This window comes from Geotrypetes seraphini, chromosome 14 (assembly GCF_902459505.1).
Source record: "Geotrypetes seraphini chromosome 14, aGeoSer1.1, whole genome shotgun sequence".
Taxonomy (NCBI): domain Eukaryota; kingdom Metazoa; phylum Chordata; class Amphibia; order Gymnophiona; family Dermophiidae; genus Geotrypetes; species Geotrypetes seraphini.
In genome coordinates, this window is record NC_047097.1 from 63,764,117 (window position 1) to 63,772,919 (window position 8,803).

The window sequence follows — 8,803 nt, forward strand, 5'->3', positions numbered from 1 at the left end:
TGCAAATGGTAGAGGGTTTGGCCGAAGGGAGACGTCCTGAGTGGATGAATGTCGAAGGGAAGCTGACATATTCCCACAACGGAAAATGTAGTCTGGCAAAGCGGTATCACGTTGCCTCCAAGAAACTGGAAGGCTTTCTGGTAATGTGGCATTCAAGCTGAAATGCCAGCAGACTGGATTTCATATACTGTATAAATTGAGAGGTAGACTTAAAATAAGATATGTAATATTATATCTAGTTCTTTTTTATCTATTTGTTTAGTTTTCATTTAAAATTTCTTAGAATTCTATTGTTTAACTGTTTTTCTTTCCATTATTCATATGCCTTCCTCTACCTTTTCTTTTTTCCTCACTTCTAATGGTTATTTTTCTTTTTACATTTTTATATTTGATTTAATTCTTAAAATTATTTTCTATTTAATTAGTTTCTTTCCATTACATTATTATTTTGGAATGTACGTTTTGTTTTTAACAGTATGGTATTGAGAGTTCAATGTATTCTTGTTAGGATGCTTCATATCTCATTTTTTTCCTCTATCTTTATTTTCCTCTATTATTTTGCTAATTTGTTTGTTCTTAGGTACTTTAGTTAGATTGTGAGCCTTCGGGACAGTAAGGGAATTTCAAAGTACCTATTCTTTATTTATTTATCTTATTTTTATTGTATCCTTTAATGTATATTTCTCTGTAAACCTATATTACTTATAATTTTAATGCCCCCTATTGTCTATTTTCTGTAAACCGCTTAGAATCCTAACGGAGTTTAGCGGTATATAAGAAATAAATTACATTACATTACATTACATTAAAGTTGGGGGGAGGGAGGGGTTTTCTTTGGTTCAGGGCAGTTCACAAACCTTTACACTCCCCAGGTCTTTACAGAACATTTATCCCAGTCCTTTCAGTACATACAGGCTCTTGTCCAAGGGAGCCGGTTCTCTCTGGTGAGAACAGATATTTGTTTGAGGCAGTGAAGGCTCAAGGCAATTTGCTGCTTTAGGTGAGGGATGAGATGGTGCCCCCCCTCCCTCCCCTCACACACACACACTCACTCCTCAAAGCTACAATCAGGGAGTAAGATGGATGGAAGTGATAGAATACAGCAAACTGATAGGAGCCAAACAATTAGGCTTATTACAAAATCATGAAAATCAGCTCGGCAGCCCCAGGCAATCCGTCCCTCCCACACCCATAACGATCGCAGCAGGAGAGATGCCCAATCTTTCCTGCCACGATCACCCGAACCCTTCTCGAATGTTCCCCGGCAGGAGAGATGCCCACTCTCTCTTGTCGCCATCCCCCCAAATTGGCGCGATCTTTGTCTGCAGAAGGGATGCCCACCTCCTGCCGGCAGAAGTTAATTATCTGCCCTGGATAACATGTTGGTTTTTGACTTGAAAGTTACTGGTAGGATCAGTGTCCGGCATCATCCTTTTCAATGCTCTCTGGAGGATTGTGAATTATATTTTAATTATTGTTAATATATTTCTTCTCCTTTGCTCCTTTTCTTTGATAAATGGTTAACTAGGATACTGCTGAAAGCTGAAAGCCTTGTGTAAGGCACATCCTTGCAGTTTAAGTCGGTTGATCTTTATGCTTAAGGGAAGGGGATAGCGTTTGATTTACTGCCTTTATGTGGTTACAATCAAAGCAGTTTACATGTTTCAGTGCTGTTCCTTTATTGTGAATGAATTGAGAAAGTCTAAGTAGGATAATGCCCTTCTAGGATCTGAACATGACTGCTGTGAGGGAAGTGGTGGAGAGGAAAATGGTGGTGGAATTCAAAAAAGCGTGGGATAATAATAGAGGATCTTTAATTAGAAAATGAAGGATGTAAATTAAAGAACTAAGGCCGGTTCCATATATGGTGTTTTGGATGGGCCGGAGTGGGCATCAATGGGAACTCCACTAATATGAAACAGGAGCATGTTACTGGCCAGACTTTAAGGTAGATGTCCTGCAAACAACGGGATGGTTGGATAGGCCGGAGTGAGCTTGGACGAAAACTTCAGCATTTGGAACCTAGGACAATACCAGACTTTGCAGTCTACGGCCCAGAAACATCAAAGAAGAGACAATTTAATCTAATCATGGATTTTTTAATTGATATAACTTATGGACCGATCAGATCTTTATCTGCTGTCATGTACTATGTTACTATGTTGTCAAGGTTAGTTGAGTTCAAGCATAAAGCAAGTGTGTGCTCATCCTGGGGAGAGAGGTTGACGTATCCTGTGAGTGACCCCTGCTGTCCATAAGTGGGAGAGTGTGGTACAGTGGTTAAAGCTATAGCCTCAGCGTCCTGAGGTTGTGGGTTCAAACCTAAGCTGCTCCTTGTGACCCTGGGCAAGCCACTTAATCCCCCTCACCCCCATTTCCCCAGGTACATTAGATAGATTGTGAGCCGGACAGACAGAGAAAAATGCTCAATAACCATTCTGAGCTCCCTTGGGAGAACAGTATTGAAAACTGATTGACTGGAGGAGACTTTTGCATTTCACCCTCGGCTTGCTGTCCGTGATGAAACCCATTTCTTTGTTCTCACAAGATTTGGATTTAATGACTTGCCTTTCCAAGTCCATGCTTGGGTTGCATTATGTCCACGTGCAGTCGAGCTAAGGCGGTGGAGGATGAAGGGGGTTAACATGGAAATGGCAAAACTCTGCCCGTATCTTATGTATTTGGCAGGTGGTATATTCATGGGCTGAGTCTATCAACCTTTTTTTTTTTTTTTAGCTCTGAAGAAGACTTTTTGTCGAAACGCGGACCGTGTTGGGTCCTGTATCCCTAGCGGACTAGGTCCTTTAAGGCTTTTATGTGGATAACCTATTTTTATGTGGATGAATTTATTTTATGTGGATGATTTCAGTGTTCCTTTGGAACTTTGACACTCCCTTTTTTTAATATTCTTTATTCATTTTGAAAACTTACAGCAAGCGTACAGGAATATATCATTAGTAACAACAATAACACTTGTAATTCTCATATAATTCTACAAACATAAAAATTATGTCCCGTCCCACCCACCTTCTTTCAAATATTATAATCAATTATATCATAAATATAATATAAACACATAATTTAATGAAATTTCCAGAAAAACTCCCTCCCACTCCCCCCCCCATGTGTACATATATTCATCCAAGGAAAATGATGTTTACTCCTTACAATATCGTTCCAATGGCCCCCAGATCTTTATAAAATTATTATAGTTCCCTTTCTGTATTGCAATTGCTCTTTCCATCTTAAAAATATGGCATACCGAATTCCACCAAAATGTATAATTAAGATTGGTAGTATAATTTTTCCAGTTATTGATGATTTGCTGAATAACAACCCCAGTCAAGATTAATAATAGTTTGTTATTATGTGCTGATATTTGACTTTTTTTCCTCATAGACGTGCCAAACACTTTCAAATAAAGTCCATTTAGGAACATCGTCACTCCACAGAGGTTTTTTGGGGGGTTTTCTCTGGCTTTTCTTCTCTGTGGATATTTTGGGGTCAATTCCTTTTGTTTTTTTTACACCGTTTGAGAGACGCTGCCTTAGAGGATGCTGAGAGTTGCACACATATTGCTGACAAGCTCAAGTTTTTACGCCAGCCGCAGGCGCCTGATCCGTCTATTGCTTGTGTCACATGTGTGCAACTAAAGGGCGAGCAGGATAATATGTATGTAAGCAATGTGTTAACCCAGGGGTGGGCAACGAGGGCCGGAATCCAGTTGGGTTTTTAGGATTTCCCCAATGAATATGCATGAGATCTATTTGCATGCACTGCCTCCCATTGTATGCAAACGGATCTTGTGCATATTCATTGGGGAAAATTCTAAAAACCTGACTGGATTCCGGCCCTCGTTGCCCACCCCTGGGTTAACCGCACAGTTGTATGCGGTATATAAACGGTTAAATAAATAAATAAATAATAAATAACCACATATGCTTCTATATAGTAGGATATGCTAGCATTCTACAGTATAATGCAGTAATGCAGGCACCTATATTATTTTATTTCTTATTTCAGTGGTTCCCAGACCTGGTCCTGGAGGCACCCCAGCAGATACTTTCTTCAGGATATCCATACTGAATATTCATGAGGGCGATTGGCACGCAGCGGAGGCAGTGCATGCAAATCTCTCTCATGAATATTCGTTGCGGATATCTTGAAAGTCCGACTGACGGGGGAGCCTCCAGGACCAGGTCTGGGTACCACTGTCTTACTTTGTTATTAGTTTACTATGTGAAATGCCTGGATGGTTCTTTAATAGGCAGAATACCAAATAAATACAACACCTGGAACAGGCCACAACGAAGGAGAACAGTTGGTGCTCGATCCTTTTTTTATTTGTAACAGACTCGACACGATCGTGTTTCGACCCTGAAAGGCCTGCCTCAGGGGTCTCGCTGTTAAATCGTGACAGATAAAGGTGTACTGGTTCCCATGCTCAAATAATTCACTGAGTTGTCATTAAACCATGAGAAACACCATTTCTGGAGATGACAGTCTTGTGCTGCTAAACCGCAAGACTCCTGAGGCAGGCCTTTCAGGGCCGAAACACGATCGTGTCGAATCTGTTCCAAATAAAAAGGATTGAGCATCAACTGGTCTCCTTTGTTGTTGTTTCTAGCTTCTCACTGGTGTGAAGGCAGTTTCTCCTCTTTGTTTACTATAGAACAGGCGTCTGTTTGTGAAGGGCAAATCTATAATTTAGGCACCTGTCTAGAATACTAGCGCTTATGTAAGTGTGCGTTTACCCATGAAAGCGCCAGCAGAATACCTACGTGCTATTTTGAAATGGCATGTCTAACTTTCATAGCGAGTAAATGCAAGGGTGTGGGGGGGGGGGGGGGGGGGGGGGCTTATACATGGGCGGGGCATGGACATGACACGGGCGGGGCTCCCAGTTACATGCATGACTTGCAAAAATGCTGTAACAGTGAATCGCAAACTGTGGGCCGAGGCACAATACAAGCCTGTCTCTGCCAGCACAGGCGCCGAGGCCTCTCCTCCTCTCTGCTCCCCCCCCCCCCCCGCATCGATGGAGGGATTTTCAAAACCTGGCAGTTTGTCTGGGTTTTGGAAGGCCCCTGAGCTCAGAGCCGCCTCATCGGTCGATGTCCGCGCATGCACAGAGCCCCTTTAGAAGCGGCCCTGAGTTTAGTGGGCCGCAGTGAATAAAGTTTGTGAGACATTGTTATAACATATGTCCCGGTACACCGTCAAAAGCGCACCGGACTTTGGCGCGCCAACAATCCCGTGGTGACATTTGTCTGCAGGACATATGCGTGCCACCGCTTCCGCCGTGTTTAAGGCTTTCCGTTAGCGCTGTGAGGGGGTGTGTGGGGGGGATCCCCCTACTACATTTACTAGTCCTCGTGCTCCCATTGGGCGGGGAACCCCCCCCAAGTACACTGAAAACTCCCGTTTTCCTTTCCGTTTTCGCTGTTGGGAGTTTTCAGTGTAGTGGAGGGGGGGTTTTCCCCCCACCCCCCTGAAGGGGAGCACGAGGACTTGTAAATGTAGTGGGGGAGATTCCCCCCCACACCCCTCATAGCGCTAACAGAAAAGCCTAAAAGTAGTGGAAGCGGCCGCGCGCATATGTCCTGCATGGAAATGTCGCTGCGGGATTGTTGGCGCGCCAAAGTCAGGCGCGCTTTTGACGGGTCACCGTATGTCCCTGCTGCGATTACATGGGTGCATGTCAGGCCTATGGCTTGTGTAACATAAATGTTAGATGTACTGATTCTGGCTGGATATAGTATTCCGTAATGGACAGAATAAGCTCCCACCATGTACGTTCAGGCCACCTTAATGGAAATTGTCCAAACCCTTCTTAAAACCAGCTACGCTATCTACTCTTACCACAACCTCTGCTCTTACCACAACCTCTGGTTCCAGAGCTTAACTAATCTCTGAGTATTTCCCTGTTAACTTCGTCGAGTGTCCCCTAGTCTTTGTCATTTTTGACGGAGTGAAAAATCGATCCACTTGTACCCGTTCTACTCCACTCAGGATTTTGTAGGCTTCAATCCTATCTCCCCTCAGCATCATTTTGAAGGCAGTAGAAAGCATGTGTTAGTAGTGCTTACTGCCATTTAGTAAGAGGGCCTCTTAAGTTATTTGCCTAAGGTCAGTGGGAGAAGCAAGATTTCAAGCTGGCTTACCTGGTTCTCAGTCTAAACTTTTAACCCTAGGCTATTCTCTTATCTTACACCCTGTTCTAGCCCACACCTTTTCTTCTTTTGTCTCTCCACAGATTGACCTCTTAACTCCTAAAGAGATCAGTGGGATCATCGCCCAAGGTGCAAAGAATTTTGGGACCGTTCCGTATGTTGCAGCTTTCAAAGTAGCTTACAGAGACAATGGAACAGTTGCTTTAGACCAGGGATCTCAAAAGTCCCTCCTTGAGGGCCGCAATCCAGTCAGGTTTTCAGGATTTCCCCAATGAATATGCATTGGAAGCAGTGCATGCACATAGATCTCATGCATATTCATTGGGGAAATCCTGGAAACCCGACTGGATTGCGGCCCTCAAGGAGGGACTTTGAGACCCCTGCTTTAGACCATATATAAGGACAGCAGGAGCCACGATAACAAGGTGGAACCATGGGAGTAATGTAAGGTTGCTCTGCATCTTCTTCAAAACAGAAATAAAGGTCAGGTGATGCCTTTTTAATGAGCTAAAATTGCATTTTGGAAAGCGTTTGAGATACAGAAATAATTGAAAGTCTAAAGGAAGGCAGGTGATTATCGGACTGGTTTGCACTGGATGGAAAATGTGGAGAAATCCATGGCTGATTGCTGGCAGATTTGGAGAAAATCTGAAAGCAATTCAACAATTTCAACTTTTATATGGTGGAGAAAGCTTCATCCAAGGCCAGACAAATGCTGGGTTGTATCCGTAGAAGCTTCGTTAGCCGGAAGCCCGAGGTTATTGTGCCGTTGTACAGAGCCATGGTGAGACCTCATCTGGAGTACTGTGTACCGTTCTGGAGGCCACATTACCGTAAGGATGTGCTGAGAGTTGAGTCGGTTCAGCGAGTGGCCACCAGGATGGTCTCGGGGCTCAAGGATCTCACGTACGAGGAAAGGCTGAACAGATTGCGGCTATACTCTCTCGAAGAACGCAGGGAGAGGGGAGACATGATCGAGACATTTAAGTATATCACTGGTCGTGTAGAGGTGGAAGATGACATTTTCTTTCTTAAAGGACCCTCGGCCACTAGAGGGCATCCGCTGAAACTCAGGGGCGGGAAATTTCATGGCGACACCAGGAAATATTTCTTCACGGAGAGAGTGGTTGACCATTGGAACAAGCTCCCAGAGCAGGTGATCATGGCCAACAGCGTGCCTGATTTCAAGACTAAGTGGGATGCCCACGTCGGATCTCTACGAGGGCAGTGTAAAGGTATTGCCGGTGTCAGGTCAAAACCGCGGAAGACAAAGGCGCGCGCCGACAACTGAGCGCAGCGAGGAGGCACACGCCGAAGAAAATAACTGTTTTTAGGGGCTTCGACGGGGGTGTGTGGGGGGAACCCCCCCACTTTACTTTATACAGATCGCGCCGCGTTGGGGCATTGTGGGGGGTTTGGGGGGTTGTAACCCCCCACATTTTACTGAAAACTTCGCTTTTTCCCTAAAAACAGGGAAAAAGTTAAGTTTACAGTATAATGAGGGGGTTTACAATCCCCCAAACCACCCACAACGCCGCCGCGATCTGTATTAAATAAAGTGGGGGGGCTCCCCAACAAAACCCCCCGTCGGAGCCCCTAAAAACTGTCGTTTTCTTCGGCGCGCACCTCCATCTTGCGTTCAGTTGTCGGCGCGCGCCTTTGTCTTCCGCGGTTTTGCCTATGAACTGGTATTGCCACCTGAGTGTGATCTCTAGGAGGGTAGTTAGGGAGGGTTAATAGAGTGGGCAGACTTGATGGGCTATAGCCCTTTTCTGCCGTCATTTTCTATGTTTTTCTATGTTATATTGGATTAAAAAAATAAATAAATTGAAAATGGGTTTGAAAAGTATGGCTTTGCATTTTTCCCAGTGAGGAAATCTATCAGATTGTTCACCTTATGCATTTTGAACAGTTTCAGACCTCTTTGTATTAAAGGTGTTGCTTGAATTTTTTATTTTTTTTTTTAATGTATATGTTTAGGGTTACCAGTTTTTCCGTTAGGAAAATCCGGACTTGCCCACCCTAGCCTCGCCCCATCCCCACTCCCTGCTGCCTGCTCCGTGCGCAAGCGACGCGATGACGTCTTACGCGCCGCGTTACCCTCCTGCCCGACGGCGATTTTTGAGGGAGGCTGTTCAAAACCCGGACAAAGTGACGGGCTTTGAAACGCCATCAAAAGGAGGACGTGTCCGGGGAGATCCGGACGTCTGGTAACCCTATATATATGTGCAAATAACAAGTCATTCCTCCCCCCTTTTACAAAACGGTGGTGTGGTTTTTAGCGCTGGCCACAGTGGTAACAATTCCGACGCTCAAAAGAATTCTATGAGCGTCGGAGCTGTTCCCACCGCGGCCGCTGCTAAAACCTGCACTACGGCTTTGTAAAAGGGAGGAGTTTATGTGCTTGATCTGAAGTAACGTGTATCTCCAGCTCATACTATCCTTTTAATGAAATCTTTTTTTTCTAATTTGTTATTATGTCCAGCGCTTTCGGCCTCTTTTACAAAGCCGTGCTGGTGGCTGCGCTGCGCTAAAGGCCCCGAAGCCCACAGAAATTTAGAGGGCTTCGGGGCTGTTGCCGTGCGTCAGCCGCTAGCACGGCTTTTGTAAAAGAGGCCGCTTGTTCTATA